The 25,151-nt window shown below is 44.7% G+C and overlaps 1 long non-coding RNA gene across 1 annotated transcript in view; it reads left to right on the forward strand.

Moving 5' to 3' along the window:
* The first annotated feature begins 2,299 nt into the window (after window positions 1-2,299).
* Window positions 2,300-25,151, forward strand: part of LOC135565377 (uncharacterized) — a 107,336-nt gene continuing 84,484 nt past the window's right edge. The window contains exon 1 of the long non-coding RNA XR_010461591.1: window positions 2,300-2,462. This is a non-coding gene — a long non-coding RNA (uncharacterized LOC135565377). The remainder of the gene's footprint in view (window positions 2,463-25,151) is intronic.

Consider the following 25,151-nt stretch of genomic DNA (forward strand, 5'->3'; position numbering starts at 1 on the left):
TATTCCCTGCGTTAGACACTATTCCCTGCATTATAGACTCTATTCCCTGTATTATAGACTCTATTCCCTGCATTATAGACTCTATACCCAGCATTATAGACTCATCAGCTATTCCCTACATTATAGACGCTATTCCCTACATTATAGACGTTATTCCCTACATTATAGACTCTCTTCCATGCATTATAGACTCTACTCCCTGCATTATAGACACTACTACCTGCATTATGACTCTATATCCTGCATTATATACTCTACTCCCTGCATTATAGACACTATTTGCTGCATTATAGACACTACTCCTTGTATTATAGAGACTACTCCCTGCATTATAGACGCTACTCCCTGCATTATAGACTCTGCTCCCTGCATTATAGACTCTCTTCCCTGCATTAGACACTGTTCCCTGCGTTTTAGATGCTATTCCGTGCATTATAGACTCTATTCCCTGCATTATAGACACTATTCCCTGGGTTTTAGATGCTATTCCCTGCATTATAGACACTATTCCCTGCGTTAGACACTATTCCCTGCATTATAGACTCTATTCCTGTCACGAATCCCGTTTCCTGAGTCTGTTTTTTGCCTGTGTTCTGTCCTGGAGTGTTTTTCCGGCGTCCTGTAACGCACCCTGTCTGGTTGCCGGGCAATGTAGCCAGTTGGGAGTTCTGATGACGCGCACCTGTATCCCATCAGCTATCTGCACACCTGGTCCTGATCATCATCTCTCCTCTTCATGAGCCCGGACCTGACATCCATTCCCTGCCGGATCGTTAGCCATGAACATTACTCACCCGGATCATTTACCCCATTCCCGCCTGGTCGTCGGAGGATTCCGCTACCCCATTGGATCCACCTATTTACTCCCATCAACTCACCACCGCTGCCCGCTACGCCACCTGGATATATCTACCCATTCACTTGTAAATAAATACTCACCTTCTTACTCTCCTTGTCCTGGTCTGCTTCTGGGTTCGATTTTGAAAGAACGTGACAATTCCCTGCATTATAGACTCTATACCCTGCATTATAGACTCTATATCCTGCATTATAGACTCTATCCCCTGCATTATAGACTCTGCTCCCTGCATTATAGACACTACTCATTGCACTATAGACACTACTCCTTGTATTATAGACACTACTCCCTGCATTATAGACACTACTTCCTGCACTATAGACACTACTCCCTGCATTATAGACACTACTCCCTGCACTATAGACACTACTCCCTGCACTATAGACACTATTCCCTGCATTATAGACTCTATACCCTGCATTATAGACTCTATACCCTGCATTATAGACTCTATATCCTGCATTATAGACTCTACTCCCTGCATTATGACACTACTCCCTGCACTTTAGACTCTACTCGCTGTATTATAGACGTTATTCCCTACATTATAGACGTTATTCCCTGCATTATAGACACTATTCCCTACATTATAGACTATCTTCCATGCATTATAGACTCTACTCCCTGCATTATAGACACTACTACCTGCATTATGACTATATATCCTGCATTATATACTCTACTCCCTGCAATATATACACTATTTGCTGCATTATAGACACTACTCCTTGTATTATAGAGACTACTCCCTGCATTATATACTCTACTCCCTGCATTATAGACGCTACTCCCTGCATTATAGACTCTTCCCTGCATTAGACACTATTCCCTGGGTTTTAGATGCTATTCCCTGCATTATAGACAATATTCCCTGCATTATAGACTCTATTCCCTGCATTATAGACACTATTCCCTGCATTATAGACTATATTCCTTGGGCAGAAATGAATGAAAAGGACTGTTATATCCACAAAACGTCACCCATTGTCTTATACCCATGTCTGCTATTTGTCTGTAAGTGTTTCATGTCTGTCTGGGAGTTTTTAGAAAGTATCAGGAATTTTTCACAATGCAATACTTATTCATGGTCTTCTATGTAGAAAAACCCTGTTCTAACGAGTGTGGCTTGTGATCGTCGTAGAGCAAAAGAGACAGCATGTCTTCGTGAGAGTATGCTTTGATGCCATGATGGGGTCATAATAGTCTGTAGCTCAAACTGTTCGGACTTTAGAGACGTTTTTGTGATAACAACTGGTTTCTGAATGTTGTCTCAACGACGCAAGAGGCTGCTATAGGCGTATCCAGGACAAATAGACGCATCAAATGACATGTCCAGGAAGTCTGTACCTCGAACAGGCGAGTCAGGAAGTGTTCAGAACAGCTCAAACTCTGCCTGCGCCAAATTAGGCCTGATAAGTCTGAGATATGGAACCATGTCATTTTAATACATAATTTCCTGTTTACTTCCTATCTTTCAGACGCAACTCTTACTGGCAGCGGTAGAGGAAGAGGGACAACCGGAGGAGGGCAGGAGAGAGATGGCAGAGACCCTGCTATCTGCCCTGACAGACAGACAGCAGCACAGACAGACCTGGAGAGACAGGTAAGCAGATAACCACCAACAACAGTAAACAACAACAGCAGTAAACAGAAACTCACACACAACAATGTTGAAATGTGAAAACAAGCACACGTGTCTGGATAGCACATGTTCAAGAATCACACCCTGTTACACTTTCAATTGTGTGAAACAAAACCTTAAAGGAATCAGTATTGTTGAAATTTGAGTAGGAATGTAGGTGATGTGAAGTGAATTCCTCAGATAGTCTGCAGATCTGACTGGGTGTTGGAGGTTGTTTGTAGTGAGGGGTCCTTGGACCTAGCAGCTATCAGGGTGACAAGTGTCTATCAGGGTGACACACACACACACACACACACACACACACACACACAGGAATACACACACACACACACACACACAGGAATACACACACAATACATATTATACACACATATTATTACATATACACCCATAACACCCTCCCACACAAAACATAATATGTTTATTTTAGCTGTTCCATCTCTCTCTCCTCTCCACTCTGGTAGTGGTAACACCCCCCACATATCTGTGCACACACACAAAAATGCATCTTTTGCCCAGTGGGTTAAATAATGAATTGTGTAGATCATCCTCTAATGGAAAACCAATGGTCCAAGCCTCATCTCTCTGTCAGAACCGTGTAGGTTGGCCAGAATTAGTGTGACTAAGTCAATGGAGGCCAGAGAAAAAAAGTGGTCAAAAATCTGTAACATCGCATGACGTCTGCCAGGCTGGACTCTGTCCATGAATTAAGGCTACTGGCTACTTGACAGGTTCTCTTTCCCGTTGAACTTTCTTCTTGAATCCACAGGACATAAAACAGTATAGAGGTCAGATGGAAAAAGATTTTGAGACAGGACATATTTATATATATACAGGACATCTTATTTTAGTATATACTTTTCATATTAATTTGAAATTCCTGTACTCTTTCTAAGATTTCTCACAAAAACAAGCGTACCTCTGTGAAATGTTAACGGAGCACTGAGCGAATACCAAGCTTTTGTTTTTCAAAGCCTTTTACGTTTAATCCGGGTCATGTCATGCAAATGTAGCTTTTAGAGAAACACCCCACTGAACGATTCAGAACATGAATAATAATATTTGTCTTGTTAAGATGTATTTTATAACGTAAGGAAGTGAAATGTCATAACCAAAGCGCCTTTTCACCCACTCTGCCCACTCTGAGTGGGTGAACACCCTACATATTATTACATATACACCCATAACACCCTCCCACACAAAACATAATGTGTTTGTTTTAGCTGTCCCACCTCTCTCTCCTCTCTGGTAGTGGTAACCTTCTACTGTTTCGGTGCCTTTTTCTCAGAAAGACACACACACACACACACACACACACACACACACACACACACACACACACACAGCCGCTCTCTGAGGGTGTCTCAGGGGGAGTTGGGATGTACATTTCCATTTCACACCTCACACTCGTACAGGTTACCCGCTTGTACCTGCAGTGAAACAGGACAAATATAAGCACCCCCTATTTGAACTTTGACACACACACACTACATATTATTACATATACACCCATAACACCCTCCCACACAAAACATGATGTGTTTTGTGTGGGAGGATGTTATGTAAGGGATAATCAACCAGGGCCTATGCGTTCTATTGAAAACAATGCACGATGTGGAAGGTGTGTCCCACGACACGCCAGTGTGAATAGTAGCTAGAATATTTTACCAATAAAAGTCTCTGGAGGGGTCTGAAAAGTCACAAAGTTGGCAACGTTGGAAATAATGTATGCTCTAGAATGCCCTTCAAGCCAATCAGAAATTAGTATTCAACAATGCCATGGTATAATTAAGCAGTAAGGCCAGAGGGGGTGTGTTATTTGGCCAATATACTACAGCTAAGGGCTGTCCTTATGCACGACTTAACGCGGAGTGCCTGGATACAGCCCCTTAGCCGTGGTATATTGGCCATATACCATAAATCACCGAGGTGGTTTTGTCATATATATGTTCTGACATACCATGACTGTCTGCCAATCAGCTTTCATAAACCACCTAGTTTATAAGGATGTATATGCAATAATGTGTGTGTATAATGTGTAGTGCGTGTTTGTTCCTGTGTGTGTGTGTGCGTGCGCAATGATGTGTGTGTGCATTCCTGTGTGTTGTATGCCTGTGTGTGTAGCTTAGTGTGTGTCTTTCTGAGACAACGGCACCAAAGCAGTAGAGGGGGGTCATAATTAGCCACTGGGCCCCAGCTGTAAGGGCCTCTCTCTCCCTGTGTGTCCCAGCTCTGGTAAGAACCTAAAGAGCATGGAGGGGAATGAACACATACAGACCACACACTACAGATGAATACCAACCAGGGACAAACACACATAGACCACACACTACAGATTAATACCATCCAGGGACAAACACACACAGACCACACACTACAGATTAATACCAACCAGGGACAAACACATACAGACCACACACTACAGATGAATACCAACCAGGGACAAACACACATAGACCACACACTACAGATGAATACCATCCAGGGACAAACACACACAGACCACACACTACAGATTAATACCATCCAGGGACAAACACATACAGACCACACACTACAGATGAATACCAACCAGGGACAAACACACACAGACCACACACTACAGATTAATACCATCCAGGGACAAACACACACAGACCACACACTACAGATTAATACCATCCAGGGACAAACACATACCACACACTACAGATGAATACCAACCAGGGACAAACACACATAGACCACACACTACAGATTAATACCATCCAGGGACAAACACATACAGACCACACACTACAGATGAATACCAACCAGGGACAAACACACATAGACCACACACTACAGATTAATACCATCCAGGGACAAACACACACAGACCACACACTACAGATTAATACCAACCAGGGACAAACACACACAGACCACACACTACAGATTAATACCAACCAGGGACAAACACACACAGACCACACACTACAGATGAATACCAACCAGGGACAAACACACACAGACCACACACTACAGATGAATACCAACCAGGGACAAACACACACAGACCACACACTACAGATGAATACCAACAGGGACAAATACACAGTACATTAATACCATCCAGACACACAGACCACACACTACAGATTAATACCATCCAGGGACAAACACACACAGACCACACACTACAGATTAATACCAACCAGGGACAAACACACAGACCACACACTACAGATTAATACCAACCAGGGACAAACACACAGACCAAACACTACAGATTCAGATTCATGCCAACCAGGGAAATGTTTCTTTCTCCAAAAAGGCATTAAGCACACTTCTGCTGGCTATCTGGACAGACAGCCCCTACCCTCTCCCCTCCATACCCTCTGTCACCCCCATAACCCTGTGTCCCGCCTCTGTTTTGATGTGGCCCTCTTGTTGACCCGAGCTACGCCCTGACCAGATGATTCTTGTAAACAGACAGTTTCCACACACCTCGTCGGCCTGCGTTGACGCCTAGCCCGGCCTCTCAGCCTCTGGAGGAGGGAAGGAGGGAGGGCTGGCCATCTGAACTGCATTCCTAACGCAGGTGCTGAAAGCTAGAAACCATCCCACTAGTCACTACACCCACCCCTCAACACTACTACAACACCCGCACTACCAACCCACAAATGTCTATTCCAGCCCAGCCGCACACACACACAGCCCAGCCCTCACACATCGCAGGGAAACCAATAACAAGGCTCAGGACAGGAAATGCAGGGTCCTTTTTTTCGGTTCAGACAGGAGTTTATTTAATCAGCAGGATAGAGTGATTAGATTGGGGGGACAGCGCACACACACACACACACACACACACACAGACACACACACACACACACAGACATATACACAGACATATATACACACACACACATACACAGACATATATACACACACACACATACACAGCCATAATGTGTTTGACCTCCGACTGCTCCCTATCTCTCTGCACGCAGGTAATGCATCTCCCCAAAAAGCAAGCTGGGGGTTGTCTGTGAAGTGGCCGTCAACAGACGACGTTTAGACAAAACGAAACACATGGCCTCGCGCAATGTTAAGAGACGATTCTGATAATTATTTGAGATATGGAGGGATAAGAAACACTTTGTGATGAAAGATAGCTACACTTTGGGGTCTCTGCAGGATTTTGTTCTGAAGTAGTTTCATTGTTCCTAATCAAACATAAACTATATGAATGTTGATATATTAGAGAGAGAAAGAGAGACCAAAGTTCAGCTCAGTTTAGTCTGACAGATTCAAACATTCATTTATTTCCATAAAACCACTCACCAAAATTGTACTTTTTAAAATGAACCAGTAGATTAATTTGACTGTTTTTATTTTTTCTATTTCTATGAAGGTTTAATTAGGTTTCAGTAGACTCAGTATTCAACAGGCTCCACTGTCTGCGTTCTGCTGTTCTTTTGTTTCCACGGAAACCATTCAAAGAATAATGCTCGCTAAAGGTTTCAAAACACAAAACAACATGATGGATTACTCTAGCTAAAGGCACAGAAACATAAACACAGCAAGCTGATTGATGAAGTTTTCCCCTGACTTTTGTTTCTTAAACACGACCAGTTAAAGCACTAGAGCGCTCCGCAAACCTGTGCCTGCTAGCGCTCAGCCCAGTATTCCCTCAGGTACTTTTGAGAGAGAGAGAGAGACAGAGAGAGAGACAGAGAGAGAGACAGAGAGAGAGAGAGAGAGACAGAGAGAGAGACAGAGAGAGAGACAGAGAGAGACACAGAGAGAGAGAGAGACAGAGAGAGAGAGAGACAGAGACAGAGAGAGAGAGAGAGAGAGAGAGAGATCTTTCTCTCTATATCTATCTCTCTCTCTCTATATACATATATATGTTCCCCGTGACCGCCAGGTCTTCACCAGGGAATTGTCTTCGCTCCCCCAGCACTGTGAGGGCCGTCCATTCATTCATTCATCCCCACTGCAACAATAAAGTTATGAGACCTTTCTTATTCTTATGAGCTTTTTGTCCTGTAACTTGGTTTTTGTTGGTTGCGTATTGAGAAAACTTTGATATACAGTACCAGTCAAAAGTTCTGGACACACCGACTCATTCAAGGGTTTTTCTTTATTTTTACTATTTTCTACATTGTAATATAATAGTGAAGACATCAAAACTATGAAGTAACACTAGTAGTAACAAAAGCAGTGTTTTTTGAGATCCTTCAAAGTAGCCACCCTTTGCCTTGATGACAGATTTGCACACTCTTGGCATTCTCTCAACCAGCTTCATGAAGAATGCTTTTCCAACAGCCTTGAATTCCCACATATGCTGAGCACTTGTTTGGCTGCTTTTACTTCATCGGTCCATCTCATCCCAAACTAACTCTCAATTGGGTTTAGGTCGGATGATTGTGGAGGCCAGGTCATCTAATGCAGCACCATCACTCTCCTTCTTGGTCAAATAGCCCATACACATCCTGGAGGTGTGTTTTGGGTCATTGTCCTGTTGAAAAACAAATGATAGTCTCACTAAGCGCGAACCAGATGGGATGGCGTATCACTGCAGAATGCTTGGCAGCTATGCTGGTTAAGTGTGCCTTGAATTCTAAATAAATGATTGACAGTGTCACCAGCAAAGCACCATCACACCTCCTCCTCCATGCTTCATGGTGGGAACCACACATGCAGAGATCATCCGTTCAACTACTCTGCATCTCACAAAGACACGGCGGTTAGAACCAAACATCTCAGATTTGAACTCATCAGAACAAAAGGCATATTTCCACCGGTCTAATGTCCATTGCTCGTGTTTCTTGGCCCAAGCAAGTCTCTTCTTATTATTGGTGTCCTTTCGTGGTGGTTTCTTTGCAGCAATCTGACCATGAAGGCCTGATTCACGCAGTCTCCTCTGAACAGTTGATGTTGATGTCTGTTATTTGAACTCTGTGAAGCATTTATTCGGACTGCAATCTGAGGTACAGTTAATTGCCGATTTCTGAGGCTGGTAACTAATGAACTTATCCTCTGCAGCAGAGGTGACGCCGGGTCTTCCATTCCTGTGGCGGTCCTCATGAGAGCCAGTTTCATCATAGCACTAGATGTTTTTTTTTAGCTGTTCTTGCCTTAATATGGACTCGGTCTTTTACCAAATAGGGCTCTTCTGCATACCAACCCTACCTTGTGATAACACAACTGATTGGCTCAAAAGCATTAAGAAGGAAAGAAATTCCACAAATGAACTTTTAACAAGGCACACCTGTTAATTGAAATACATTCCAGGTGACAACCTCATGAAGCTGGTTATGAGAATGCCAAGAGTGTGCAAAGCTGTCATCAAGGCAAAGGGTGGCTACTTTTAAGTATCTAAAATATATTTTGATTTGTTTAACACTTTTCTTTGTTTACTACATTATTCCATATGTGTTATTTAATCTTTTTGATGTCTTCAATATTATTCTACAATGTAGAAAATAGTAAAAATAAAGAAAAACCCTTGAATGAGTCAGTTTGTCCAAACTTTTGACTGGTACTGTATATATGCTGTCTACCATGCTCTTAGATAAATGTCCTGTGAGTGGCCCTCCAAACAGCCAGTATTAGGTCTGTGAGTGAGTGAGGGGGCTGTTCCCTAGCATGGCAGTTAAAGAATACATCATGAGGGTAAGGTAAACACTAGGTACTTACTTATCCTTTGCCATCCAGAATGTATGACCCCTGGAAGCTTTGCTATACTGGAGCCCTTTAGGTTGACATTGACTAGATCTGGGGAGCCTCGAGCCAGAGACCTGGAAGGTTGTTGTTAGTTGTCGTGTGGACATGAATCATGACTTCTTGCCGTAGTATGTTCTAACTTATTGACAGGTGTTGTGACCTGTGCTGTGCCTGCGGCCACCTCAAACCGTCCTGAGTGAGGTGACCCCGTGCCGACCTATCAGAGCCAAAAGTCATGCCTCTGGACCAATAAAAAGGCTGCACTGACACAGCCGGCGAGCAAACACTGAAGGGAACAGCTGTGAATGTTGTACTGACCGTGCAAACTGCTGTAGGCTTTGTAAGGTCATTATATGATAATGAAAATGATTACAGAATTACATGGGGGTTTAGGACATGAGAGCAGTGGGGAGGGGAAGGGAGGAGGAGGTAGAGGAGAGGGGGAGGCACATTGGGTTTGATAAATGGACTGTGAAGGTACCCATCTGGCCCTTCTCTGTGGCTTTTCTCTTCTTTTCTTTCATTCTGTTTGGTTCATTCTGCGTCTCTCTCTCTTTACTACCTCCCTTTCATTCTGTTTGGTTCATTCTGTTTGGTTCATTCTGTTTGGTTCATTCTGCGTCTCTCTCTCTTTACTACCTCCCTTTCATTCCTCTCCTCTGTTCTCTTACCAGGCTCTGTGTAAAAGGAGTGTGGGGCGGGTGTGGAGTGTAAGATCAACAGAGTGCAGCCCCAGCTTTCCTCTGGAGGGGAGGAGAGGAGAGGAGGAGGAGGGGAGTAGAGAGGGTAAGAGTAGGTGTTTATGACTCAGTAGGAGGGTTTCTGGCTGACACGGCAGCCTCTGTCCTCTCGGTTGGTATGCACAGAGCGCTGTGTGTGTGGACAGAACGGTAGGAGAGTGGGCAGCAGCCGATGACCTTTGACCTGGGAAGCAGTTGGACAGCTTCGACTGCATAAATCAAGGGGCTGCTGTATTCCAGGGGCTCGGAAGTTCATCTTCCAATGGAAAACTGCATGACCTCAAACCATTACACTTCCTGACTACACAATGCTTTTCTCCACACGTCTTATTTCAGTTCAACATGACCATCATTGTCATTTCTAATTAGTTTACCATGAATAAATAGACTACTATATTTTTACTCAAACTATTTAGTTATGTAATAATTGCATATATTTGTTAGTCCTTTTGCTTTGACAAAGGTAATTGAAACTGATCTATTGTAGGTCTGTACTTGGCACAGTCTTTAGTACGGCAGTACAACTGTTATGTTCATTTTCATGTAGCTGCTTAGTGTATCTAGCTATTCTCACCAGCATTGTTGAGGTCTTTATTCTCTCTTACACAATACTCATCAGATCAGTGGGAGATAGAGAGATTTAGGTCCCGTTGATAGAGAGAGATGTACGTCTCATTGATAGAGAGATGTAGAGAAGAGAGAGATGTAGGTCTCATTGATAAAGAGATGAAGAGAGAGATGTAGGTCTCATTGATGATGAGAGATGTAGGTCTCATTGATAGAGAGATGTAGGTCTCATTGATAGAGAGATGAAGAGAGAGATGTAGGTCTCATTGATGGAGAGATGAGAGAGATGTAGGTCTCATTGATAGAGAGATGTAGGTCTCCAGGTCCACAGCTGCACTCATCACTCAGCTGTTCATCACTGTCCACTGACCTGGGGTCCATCATCTCTTCTCCCACCCTCCACACCACCTTTGTTTACTGCCCCTGTCTACCCCTGCCCTCCCCTGCCCTCACCTAGGTACAGCGCTCCTGGACAAAGGGCCCAGCCTGTCATCAAGCCCATGGGTCAGCAAGGGCCACAGTAGGGCCACAGGGGCCCGGCTGGAGTTATGTTCAGGCTGTGGTAAGTTCTCCACTGTGTCAGCCACCAGTTGCACCCCTGGAGAGCCACTCAGAGAGAGAGAGAGAGAGAGAGAGACCCTCCTCTCATGTTACTCCTAACCCCCCTCCCGTGTCCTTCACCATGATGACATGTCCTTTGTGTCCTCAGTGACAGAGGGTGGGACCCAGAGAGAGGAACAATGGGGATTCCCTGTCCCAGATGGGAATTTGAAAGATGGTACTCTTCTTGTTCCACAATGAAGAGGGACAGAGTGGACAGAGCCCAGGCTGCTGCAGTCCAGGCTGTGACACAGTGACAGGCCTGGTGACAGGAGCTATAGGACCCAGAGGGAGAGGCCCCATACTGTGGCAGGGTCCACTAACTACCAGAAAATAAACTTATTTTAACACATACACCCATAGCAGCAACAAGGGGAGTTCCCATTGACCAGGGGTGTCAACTCATTCCATGGAGGGACTAGTGTCTGCAGGTTTTTTCCTTCCAATGAACAGCAAGACAACCAGGTGGGGCAGTTCCTTACTAATTAGTGACCTTAATTCCTCAATCAAGTACACGGGAGGAGTGAAAACTAGAGGTCGACCGATTAATCGGAATGGCCGATTATTTAGGGCCGATTTCTAGTTTTCGTAACAATCGGTAATCAACATTTTTGGACACCGATCATGGCCAATTACATTGCACTCCACGAGGAGACTGCGTGGCAGGCTGACTACCTGTTATGCGAGTGCAGCAAGGAGCAAAGGTAAGGTGCTAGCTAGCATTAAACGTATCTTATAAAAAACAATCAATCTTAACATAATCACTAGTTAACTACACATGGTTGATGATATTGGGGCGGCAGGATAGCCTCAAAATCCCCGAGCTGACAAGGTAAAAATCTGTCGTTCTGCCCCTGAACAAGGCAGTTAACCCACTGTTCCTAGGCCGTCATTGAAAATGAAAATTTGTTCTTAACTGACTTGCCTAGTTAAATAAAGGTAAAATAAAATAAAAAATATGACTAGTTTATCTAGCTTGTCCTGGGTTGCATATAATCGATGCGGTGCCTGTTCATTTATCATTATATCACCCGCCAAACGAGTGATTTAACAAGCGCATTTGCGAAAAAAGCACTGTCGTTGCACCAATGTGTACCTAACCATAAACATCAACGCCTCAATACACAAGTATATATTTTTAAACCTGCATATTTAGTTAATATTGCCTGCTAACATTAACATCTTTTAACTAGGGAAATTGTGTCACTTCTCTTGTGTTCTGTGCAACAGAGTCAGGGTATATGCAGCAGTTTGGGCTGCCTGGCTCGTTGCGAACTTTGTGAATATAACGAATGTCGTCGGGAGAAGGAGAAGACCAAGGTGCAGCGTGGTAAGTATTCATAATGCGTTTAATAAATACCAACACTTGAACAAAAACAACAAACGAACAGTTCTGCAAGGTGCAATACACAAAACAGAAAACAACTACCCACAAACACAGGTGGGAACAGGCTACCTCAGTATGGTTCTCAATCAGAGACAACAATTGACAGCTGCCTTTGATTGGGAACCATACCAGGCCAAACACATAGAAATACAACACACAGAACAAAACATAGAAATGAAAAACATAGAACGCACACCCCAACTCACGCCCTGACCAAACCAATATAGACATAAAAAAGGTCAGGACGTGACATTGAAGACCATTTCTTCCTAACTAAGACAGCCAATTTCGTCAAACGGGGGATGATTTAACAAAAGCGCATTTGCGGAAAAAAAGCACAATCGTTCACGAATGTACCTAACCATAAACATCAATGCCTTTCTTAAAATCAATACACAGAAGTATATGTATTTTTTACACATGCATATTTAGTTAAATGAAATCCAGGTTAGCAGGCAATATTGAACTAGGGAAATTGTGTCACTTCTCTTGCGTTCATTGTTCGCAGAGTCAGGTTATATGCAGCAGTTTGGGCCGCCTGGCTCGTTGCGAACTAATTTGCCAGAATTTTATGTAATTATGATATAACATTGAAGGATGTGCAATGTAACAGCAATATTTAGACTTATGGATGCCAACCGTTAGATAAAATACAGAACGGTTCCGTATTTCACTGAAAGAATAAACGTTTTGTTTTCGAGGTGATAGTTTCCGGATTTGACCACGTTAATGACCTAAGGCTCGTATTTCTGTGTGTTATTATATTATAATTAAGTCTATTATTTGATAGAGCAGTCTGACTGAGCGGTGGTAGGCACCAGCAAGCTCGTAAGCATTCATTCAAACATCACTTTACTGCGTTTTCCAGCAGCTCTTCGCCATGCTTCAAGCATTGCGCTGTTTATGACTTCAAGCCTATCAACTCCCGAGATTAGGCTGGCAATACTAAAGTACCTATTAGAACATCCAATAGTCAAAGGTATATGAAATACAAATGGTATAGAGAGAAATAGTCCTATAATAACTACAACCTAAAATGTCTTACCTGGGAATATTGAAGACTCGTGTTAAAAGGAACCCCAGCTTTAATTTGTTCTGAGAAAGGAACTTAAACGTTAGCTTTTTTACATATTGCACTTTTACTTTCTTCTCCAACACTTTGTTTTTGCATTATTTAAACCAAATTGAACATGTTTCATTATTTATTTGAGACTAAATTTATTTTATTGATGTATTATATCAAGTTAAAATAAAGTGTTCATTGTTCATTCAGTATTGTTGTAATTGTCATTATTACAAATATATATTAAAATAGGCCGATTTAATCGGTATCAGCTTTTTTTGGTCCTCCAATAATCGGTATCGGCGTTGAAAAACCATAATCGGTCGACCTCTTGTGAAAACCCTCAGACACTCGGCCTTCCATGGAACGAGTTGACACTAACCCTAACCAAGGGGAGTCTCCATAGACCTACAAAGAGACCTGTAGCCAAGCTGTCATCTGTCTACAGCAGTCTGCCAGTCAACAGCAGTCATCTGTCTACAACATTGCCAGTCAACAGCAGCCATCTGTCTACAACACTCTGCCAGTCAACAGCAGTTATCTGTCTACAACACTCTGCCAGTCAACAGCAGTAATCTGTCTACAGCAGTCATCTGTCTACAGCAGTCTGCCAGTCAACAGCAGTCATCTGTCTACAGCAGTCTGCCAGTCAACAGCAGTAATCTGTCTACAGCAGTCATCTGTCTACAACACTCTGCCAGTCAACAGCAGTCATCTGTCTACAACACTGCCAGTCAACAGCAGTTATCTGTCTACAACACTCTGCCAGTCAACAGCAGTCATCTGTCTACAGCAGTCTGCCAGTCAACAGCAGTCATCTGTCTACAGCAGTATGCCAGTCAACAGCAGTCATCTGTCTACAGCAGTCAGCCAGTCAACAGCAGCCATCTGTCTACAGCAGTCTGCCAGTCAACAGCAGTCATCTGTCTACAACACTCTGCCAGTCAACAGCAGTCATCTGTCTACAACACTCTGCCAGTCAACAGCAGTCATCTGTCTACAACACTGCCAGTCAACAGCAGTCATCTGTCTACAACACTCTGCCAGTCAACAGCAGTTATCTGTCTACAACACTGCCAGTCAACAGCAGTCATCTGTCTACAACACTCTGCCAGTCAACAACAGTCATCTGTTTACATCAGTCTGTCAGTCAACAGCAGTCATCTGTCTACAACACTGCCAGTCAACAGCAGTCATCTGTCTACAACAGTCTGCCAGTCAACAGCAGTCATCTGTCTACAACAGTCTGCCAGTCTACAGCAGTCATCTGTCTACAACAGTCTGCCATTCAACAGCAGTCATCTATTTACAACAGTCTGTTAGTCAACAGCAGTCATCTATTTACAACAGTCTGTTAGTCAACAGCAGTCATATGTCTACAACACTGCCAGTCAACAGCAGTAATCTATTTACAACAGTCTGTCAGTCAACAGCAAAGGGATTTTAATCCTCAACAACGTGGGCCTGTCATCACCTCTGTCTAGTCCAGACCTTCATGACCAGAGCCACATATCATCACAGGGTGATGTACATAGTCAGGGCGAGAGGTGGATGCCACTTGAAGGGAGGTCATGAACCAACAGTCCACATGATAGGCTGAATCGTTGGCCGTTAGGGGCGAGAGTTGATGTCATGTCATTTGACACCAAACTTCATCGGCGTTCATTAGCTGTTCATTAATGACTTGTGTACAGCTTTGCTCTCATTTGTTTAATTAGTGTGGCTGGTTTGGCCCCGGAAGAAGGGGGTGGCGGGTGGTCGGGCTGGCTGCCGTGTTGGTGGGAGGGCAGTTGTTGAACAGAGCTCTGTGATGTAGTTGTCATCGGAGGGAACAAGTTAATCAGAGACAATATCTCAGACATCTTCCCCTTCGCTCCGTTGCTCCTTATCCCCTTAACAGGATAATATAGCTACTGTACTGCCAGCTCTGTCTGTCTGTCTGTCTGTCTGTCTGTCTGTCTGTTCTTCCTTCCTTCCTTCCTTCCTTCCTTCCTTCCTTCCTTCCTTCCTTGGTGTACGTGCTCTCGCCAAAAGTTTGTTGGCTGCACCTTTGTGAGTCTCTCTACCTCAGGGTACTACGCTGTTATGTGCTGACGGGCAAACACCTGTGACTGGATCAACCATCATCTACTGCTCTCTCTCTCTCTCTCTCTCTCTCTCTCTCTTCTCTCTCTCTCTCTCTCTCTCTTCTCTCTCTTCTCTCTCTCTCTCTCTCTCTCTCTCTCTCTCTCTCTCTCTCTCTCTCTCTCTCTCTCTCTCTCTCTCTCTCTCAATTCAATTTAAATTCAATTCAAGGGCTTTATTGGCATGGGAAACATGTGTTAACATTGCCAAAGCAAGTGAGGTAGACAACATACAAAGTGAATATATAAAGTGAAAAACAACAAAAATTAACAGTAAACATTACACATACAGAAGTTTCAAAACAGTAAAGACATTACAAATGTCATATTATATATATATATACAATGTACAAATAGTTAAAGGACACAAGAAATCTCACACTCTCTCTCTCTCTCTCTCTCTCTTCTCTTCTCTCTCTCTCTCTTCTCTCTCTCTCTCTCTCTCTCTCTTCTCTCTCTCTACCTCTCTCTCTCTACCTCTACCTCTCTCCCTCTCTCTCTACCTCTCTACCTCTCTCCCTCTCTCTCTACCTCTCTCCCTCTCTCTCTACCTCTCTACCTCTCTCTCTACCTCTCTCCCTCTCTACCTCTATCCCTCTCTCCCTCTCTCTCTCCCTCTCTCTCTCTCTCCCTCTCTCTCTCTCTCTCTCTCTCTCTCTCTCTCTCTCCCTCTCTCTCTACCTCTCTCTCTCTACCTCTACCTCTACCTCTCTCTATCTATATACCTCTCTCTCTACCTCTCTCTCTCTACCTCTACCTCTACCTCTCTCTATCTATATACCTCTCTCTACCTCTATACCTCTCTCTCTACCTCTCTCCCTCTCTCTCTACCTCTCTCTATACCTCTCTCTCTCTCTCTCTCTCTCTCTCCCTCTCCCTCTCTCTCAATTTCAATTCAATTCAATTCAAGGGCTTTATTGGCATGGGAAACTAGTTAACATTGCCAAAGCAAGTGAGGTAGACAACATACAAAGTGAATATATAAAGTGAAAAACAACAAAAATTAACAGTAAACATTACACATACAGAAGTTTCAAAACAGTAAAGACATTACAAATGTCATATTATATATATATATATACAATGTACAAATAGTTAAAGGACACAAGATAAAATGAATAAGCATAAATATGGGTTGTATATACAATGGTGTTTGTTCTTCACTGGTTGCCCTTTTCTCGTGGCAACAGGTCACAAATCTTGCTGCTGTGATGGCACACTGTGGAATTTCACCCAAAAGATATGGGAGTTTTTCAAAATTGGATTTGTTTTCGAATTCTTTGTGGATCTACCTCTCTCTCTACCTCTCTCCACCTCTCACAGTCAGTACCGTTGGTATGTTTACCCTCTACCCCTCTGAGGGAGAAAACAAATAAGAATACATCATCTGTGTCTTTCATCATCATCATCCAGGGACTAGAATTAATGTGAAAGCGATGGTTATCTCAAAAAGCTGTGTCATTTGTCTGTCTTTATCTAAACCTCGCCTGTGTGGTCTGTCTGACAGTATGCGTGCAATGCTATCAGAGCGCCTGTGGCCTGGGTGGTTGAGGTGTGATATGTGATTGTAAATTTCTCCCATGTATTCACCCGCCCGTTTAGCAATAATACAGCTATGCACGACACAAACTCTGTGCTGTCAGACACAGCACGTTTAGCTCTCTCCTGTTGGCTGCGTGGTTGGAAAGTACATGAGAACACGTCTGTCTCAGTCAGGTTGGAATGTTCCTTTGAAGAGGAACTGTTCATTCATCTATGCAGATAAGACAAGCCCAAAACCTGTTTACACCTACTATGCCTGCACATACATATCTGGTCTGGCACTGAATGCTACAGCCTAATCACACCATCAGATACATGGTTAGCCTCATTTTGTATAGGGTAGATGTGGAAGTGGAAGCCATACTAATGGGCCTGTTTCAGTGGGTAGTACCTCATGTACCATTGCCACCCCTTCTACTAAATGCACTATTTGCCCTTGAATTGAATGGTGAAGAAAATCACAGCTGTGTTAAATTGCTCCCAGCTCTTAATGGAAACAGTCATTTCATAATTACGCTTTTCACAGTAATAGCTTGGCGATGCAACACAGCGTTGAGAGAGAAGAATGTCATTAAAGCACCACAGACATTTAGGGCCACTTGTTGCAGAGACAGTCAAGCCATTAAGTGTTGCTTTTAATATGGAAACAGCATTTAGGGATTGGAGAAAGAAAGACAAAGTGAACACATGGAGGTAGGGCGGGCTGGGGCCTGTTTTACTGGTCCTCAGGAAAACCATGAGCATTATTTCTGGTCAGACACCAAACCAGAGAGCATGATGGGAGGAGGATGTGTGGCAGGGGTGTGAACTGACAGACAAGAGCACAGCATTATGGGCCAGTGGAGGAATTGACTGGAGTAGAGTGTGTATTTTACCTCACCAGAGAACCAGCAACACCTGTCCACATTCAAGTATGTCTTTCCAGTTGAGTGACTGTCCAGTACATGAAGGCAATGCCAATGAAGCGTTTGGAATCAGCCTCTTATAGCAGGTTATTTTCCTCTCTGTAAATGAAATAGGTCTCTGAACTAAAGCTTTCCTGTTTCAAAGGGGCAGGATCTGTAATTGTCTGTCTGTCTGTCTGTCTGTCTGTCTGTCTGTCTGTCTGTCTGTCTGTCTGTCTGTCTGTCTGTCTGTCTGTCTGTCTGTGTGTACTGTAGAGAGGGTGGAGTGTTCTGTTTAAGGTGACAGGATGGTTTGGTGGGGGTAGGGGGGTAAGGGTAGTATGTAATTAGTCTTACCGTATCGTTGAATAGCCTGATGTGACGTGAGGTACCCCCCCCCCCCTATACACACGCCAACATTTACACCTACCATGTACTCCCCCTCCACCCTTCAGTGTTAATTATAACCTCCACCCACACCCCTCCACCTTGTAGTGTTAATTATAACCTCCACCCACCCCCTCCACCCTTCAGTGTTAATTATAACCTCCACCTCCCTCCACCCTGTAGTGTTAATTATAACCTCCACCCACCCCCTCCACCCTTCAGTGTTAATTATAACCTCCACCCACCCCCTCGACCCTGTAGTGTTAATTATAACCTCCACCCCCTCCACCTTGTAGTGTTAATTATAACCTCCACCCACCCCTCCACCCTGTAGTGTTAATTATAACCTCCACCTCCCTCCACCCAGTGTTAATTATAACCTCCACCCACCCCCTCGACCCTGTAGTGTTAATTATAACCTCCACCCCCTCCACCTTGTAGTGTTAATTATAACCTCCACCCACCCTCCACCCTGTAGCGTTAATTATAATCTCCTCCCAGCCCCCTCCACCCTGTAGTGTTAATTATAACCTCCACCCACCCCCTCGACCCTGTAGTGTTAATTATAACCTCCACCCCGTCCACCCTGTAGTGTTAATTATAACCTCCACCCACCCCCTCCACCCTGTAGTGTTAATTATAACCTCCACCCCGTCCACCCTGTAGTGTTAATTATAACCTCCACCCACCCCTCCACCCTGTAGTGTTAATTATAACCTCCACCCACCCTCCACACTGTAGTGTTAATTATAACCTCCACCCACCTCCCTCCACCCTGTAGTGTTAATTATAACCTCCACCCCTCCACCCTGTAGTGTTAATTATAACCTCCACCTCCACCCTGTAGTGTTAATTATAACCTACACCCACCTCCTCCACCCTGTAGTGTTAATTATAACCTCCACCCACCCCCTCCACCCTGTAGTGTTAATTATAACCTCCACCCACCCCCTCCACCCGGTATTGTTAATTATAACCTCCATACAACCCCTCCACCCTGTAGTGTTAATTATAACCTCCACCCACCCCCTCCACCCCGTAGTGTTAATTATAACCTCCACCCACCCCCTCCACCCTGTAGTGTTAATTATAACCTCCACCCTGTAGTGTTAATTATAACCTCCACCCACCCCCTCCACCCTGTAGTGTTAATTATAATCTCCTCCCAGCCCCTCCACCCTGTAGTGTTAATTATAACCCCCCTCCACCCTGTAGTGTTAATTATAACCTCCACCCCCTCCACCCTGTAGTGTTAATTATAACCTCCACCTCCCTCCACCTTGTAGTGTTAATTATAACCTCCACCCACCCCCTCCACCCTGTAGTGTTAATTATAATCTCCTCCCAGCCCCTCCACCCTGTAGTGTTAATTATAACCTCCCTCCACCCCTCCACCCTGTAGTGTTAATTATAACCTCCACCTCCCTCCACCCTGTAGTGTTAATTTTAACCTCCACCCACCCCCTCGACCCTGTAGTGTTAATTATAACCTCCACCCCCTCCACCTTGTAGTGTTAATTATAACCTCCACCCACCCCCCTCCACCCTGTAGTGTTAATTATAACCCCCCTCCACCCTGTAGTGTTAATTATAACCTCCCAGCCCCCTCCACCCCCTCCACCCTGTAGTGTTAATTATAACCTCCACCCACCCCCTCCACCCTGTAGTGTTAATTATACCTCCACCCCCTCCACCCTGTAGTGTTAATTATAACCTCCACCCACCCCCTCCACCCTGTAGTGTTAATTATAACCTCCTCCCACCCCTCCACCCTGTAGTGTTAATTATAACCTCCACCCACCCCTCCACCCTGTAGTGTTAATTATAACCTCCACCACCCCCTCCACCCTGTAGTGTTAATTATAACCTCCACCAGCCCCTCCACCCTGTAGTGTTAATTATAACCTCCACCCTGTACCCCTCCACCCTGTAGTGTTAATTATAATCTCCACCCACCCCTCCACCCTGTAGTGTTAATTATAACCTCCACCCCCTCCACCCTGTAGTGTTAATTATAACCTCCACCCACCCCTCCACCCTGTAGTGTTAATTATAACCTCCACCCACCCCCTCCACCCTGTAGTGTTAATTATAACCTCCACCCACCCCTCCACCCTGTAGTGTTAATTATAACCTCCACCCACCCCCTCCACCTTGTAGTGTTAATTATAACCTCCACCCACCCCCCTCCACCCTGTAGTGTTAATTATAACCTCCACACTGTAGTGTTAATTATAACCTCCACCCACCTCCCTCCACCCTGTAGTGTTAATTATAACCTCCACCCCCCTCCACCCTGTAGTGTTAATTATAACCTCCACCCTGTAGTGTTAATTATAACCTCCACCCCCCTCCACCCTGTAGTGTTAATTATAACCTCCACCCCCCCTCCACCCTGTAGTGTTAATTATAACCTCCACCCCCTCCACCCTGTAGTGTTAATTATAACCTCCACCCACCCCCTCCACCCTGTAGTGTTAATTATAACCTCCACCACCCCCTCCACCCGGTAGTGTTAATTATAACCTCCATACAACCCCTCCACCCTGTAGTGTTAATTATAACCTCCACCCACCCCCTCCACCCTGTAGTGTTAATTATAACCTCCACCCACCCCCTCCACCCTGTAGTGTTAATTATAACCTCCACCCTGTAGTGTTAATTTTAACCTCCACCCCCTCCACCCTGTAGTGTTAATTATAACCTCCACCCACCCCCTCCACACTGTAGTGTTAATTATAACCTCCATCCACCTCCCTCCACCCTGTAGTGTTAATTATAACCTCCACCCCCTCCAGCCTGTAGTGTTAATTATAACCTCCACCCTGTAGTGTTAATTATAACCTCCACCCACCTCCCTCCACCCTGTAGTGTTAATTATAACCTCCACCCCCTCCACCCTGTAGTGTTAATTATAACCTCCACCCCTCCACCCTGAGTGTTAATTATAACCTCCACCCACCCCCCCTCCACACTGTAGTGTTAATTATAACCTCCACCCATCCCCTCCACCCTGTAGTGTTAATTATAACCTCCACCCACCCCCCTCCACCCTGTAATGTTAATTATAACCTCCACCCTGTAGTGTTAATTATAACCTCCACCCACCCCCCTCCACCCTGTAGTGTTAATTATTTACATTTACATTTACATTTAAGTCATTTAGCAGACGCTCTTATCCAGAGCGACTTAATTATAACCTCCACCCTGTAGTGTTAATTATAACCTCCACCCCCTCCACCCTGTAGTGTTAATTATAACCTCCACCCACCCCCCTCCACACTGTAGTGTTAATTATAACCTCCACCCACCTCCCTCCACCCTGTAGTGTTAATTATAATCTCCACCCACCCCCTCCACCCTGTAGTGTTAATTATAACCCTCCACCCACCCTGTAGTGTTAATTATAACCTCCACCCTGTAGTGTTAATTATAACCTCCCCTCCACCCTGTAGTGTTAATTATAACCTTCACCCACCCCCTCCACCCTGTAGTGTTAATTATAACCTCCACCCATCTCCCTCCACCCTGTAGTGTTAATTATAACCTCCACCCTGTAATGTTAATTATAACCTCCACCCTGTAGTGTTAATTATAACCTCCACCCCCCCCTCCACCCTGTAGTGTTAATTATAACCTCCACCCCCTCCACCCTGTAGTGTTAATTATAACCTCCACCCCCCTCCACCCTGTAGTGTTAATTATAACCTCCACCCCCCTCCACACTGTAGTGTTAATTATAACCTCCACCCATCTCCCTCCACCCTGTAGTGTTAATTATTTACCCCTCCACCCTGTAATTTAATTATAACCTCCACCCAGAGTGTTAATTATAACCTAACCTCCACCCTGTAGTGTTAATTATTTAATTTACATTTACCCTCCACCCTGTCCAGAGTGTTAATTATAACCTCCACCCTGTAGTGTTAATTATAACCTCCACCCCTCCACACTGTAGTGTTAATTATAACCTCCACCCACCCCCTCCACACTGTAGTGTTAATTATAACCTCCACCCACCCCCTCCACCCTGTAGTGTTAATTATAATCTCCACCCACCCCCCTCCACCCTGTAGTGTTAATTATAACCTCCACCCACCCCCTCCACCCTGTAGTGTTAATTATAACCTCCACCCCCTCCACCCTGTAGTGTTAATTATAACCTCCACTGTAGTGCCCACCTCCTCCACCCTGTAGTGTTAATTATAACCTCCACCCACCCCCTCCACCCTGTAGTGTTAATTATAACCTCCACCCACCCTCCACCCGGTAGTGTTAATTATAACCTCCATACAACCCCTCCACCCTGTAGTGTTAATTATAACCTCCACCCACACCCCTCCACCCTGTAGTGTTAATTATAACCTCCACCCACCCCCTCCACCCCGTAGTGTTAATTATAACCTCCACCCACCCCCTCCACCCTGTAGTGTTAATTATAACCTCCACCCTGTAGTGTTAATTATAACCTCCACCCTCCACCCTGTAGTGTTAATTATATCCTCCACCCACCCCCTCCACACTGTAGTGTTAATTATAACCTCCACCCACCTCCCTCCACCCTGTAGTGTTAATTATAACCTCCACCCCCTCCAGCCTGTAGTGTTAATTATAACCTCCACCCTGTAGTGTTAATTATAACCTCCACCCACCTCCCTCCACCCTGTAGTGTTAATTATAACCTCCACCCCCCTCCACCCTGTAGTGTTAATTATAACCTCCACCCCCCTCCACCCTGTAGTGTTAATTATAACCTCCGCCCACCTCCCTCCACCCTGTAGTGTTAATTATAACCTCCACCCTGTAGTGTTAATTATAACCTCCACCCCCTCCACCCTGTAGTGTTAATTATAACCTCCACCCACCCCCTCCACACTGTAGTGTTAATTATAACCTCCACCCATCTCCCTCCACCCTGTAGTGTTAATTATAACCTCCACCCACCCCCCTCCACCCTGTAATGTTAATGATAACCTCCACCCTGTAGTGTTAATTATAACCTCCACCCACCCCCTCCACCCTGTAGTGTTAATTATAACCTCCACCCTGTAGTGTTAATTATAACCTCCACCCCTCCACCCTGTAGTGTTAATTATAACCTCCACCCACCCCCTCCACACTGTAGTGTTAATTATAACCTCCACCCTGTAATGCCTTCCTCCACCCTGTAGTGTTAATTATAACCTCCAACCCCTCCACCCTGTAGTGTTAATTATAACCTCCACCCTGTAGTGTTAATTATAACCTCCACCCTGTAGTGTTAATTATAACCTCCACCCTGTAGTGTTCATTATAGCCTCCACCCACCCCCCTCCACTCTGTAGTGTTAATTATAACCTCCACCCACCCCCCTCCACTCTGTAGTGTTAATTATAACCTCCACCCACACCCCTCCACCCTGTAGTGTTAATTATAACCTCCATACACCACTGGAACACTTCATTCCATGGCGTAGTGTCTCTCCAACGCAGGCAGGTGGGTGGTAAATGATCCTGAAGGTGAAGATGTAAGTTGGAGGAGATAGTTATGAACATTTCATCTGTCTGCTGTAGCCGCTGCAGCTGCTCCTGTCAGCACATGGGTGCTGGAGGAATTACACAGGGTCAGGATGGGAGGGGAGAGAGGATGTGTGTGTGTTTGTGCAGTGTGTGTGTGTGTGGGGGGGGGTTACATGAGTAGACAGGTAGGACCCGCCTGTCACTGTATGGGACATCTCTGCCGCCCCGTCACCCTTGCCCCCCCGGAAGCAGCAGCTTGGCCCTGCATTGTGTGTGTGTGTGTGTGTGTGTGTGTGTGTGTGTGTGTAATGTAGACAAGCAGGCGGTCCCCAAGCTGTCTCTGTTCATTACAGCTAGCGACATTGGGACACAGCAGGCAGGTGGCCAGACCTTTACCCCTCACCTACTGTCATAGTGTGTGTGTGTGGAGTGTGTACTGTAACACATCAACGTATGTAAATGCAGACACATTCACTTCTGTGTGTTCATATGTGTACGTTAGGGCTTGTCCTTATGTGGATGTTAGTGGGAATTACCTTTGTTGAAATGTGGCACTGCTCAGTCCTTGACAGAGTGTAGAAACAGGCCTCTCCACATCCAAGAATTCCACCTTCCCATCCTTGCAATTATCAGAAAAAGGACATAGAAGTCAATCGGCAGATCCCAGAATTCACCCAGTGAATGAATTGTATGAGGTGAAATCCTGACTGTTAATTAGAGTTGTAACGACGGTGCCTCCTGACAGAGGAATGGATGGCTTCAGTACAGATGTAGGATAGAGAGATATCACTTCACATTCACTTCTTTTTACAAAGGCTGCCTGCGTAATGGGTCATCAATCCCACAGTGATAAATGTCTCTTGGAGTAATGACTGTCTTATCGCCCCAGGATTAGTGCAGATATTTGTAATTAGTGTACCCACACAACTCCCCGGCAGATGTTGGAATATCAGCAGCACAATGTTGGCGCCTGCTTACAGCTGAATGGGAACTTGTGGAGATGAATAGGCAACGCTGGAGCTTATTGTACTGTACATTTTTGATTGTCTTAGGTGAACTTGCACTGACTGTGACTGCAGCGTTTTGTCACTCAGTAGCAGATGTATGCTGTTTTTGATGGTAAGCACTCATATGATGCACACACACGCACACGCACACGCACACAC

Source organism: Oncorhynchus nerka, linkage group LG27, assembly GCF_034236695.1.
Source record: "Oncorhynchus nerka isolate Pitt River linkage group LG27, Oner_Uvic_2.0, whole genome shotgun sequence".
In the NCBI taxonomy this organism is placed as follows: domain Eukaryota; kingdom Metazoa; phylum Chordata; class Actinopteri; order Salmoniformes; family Salmonidae; genus Oncorhynchus; species Oncorhynchus nerka.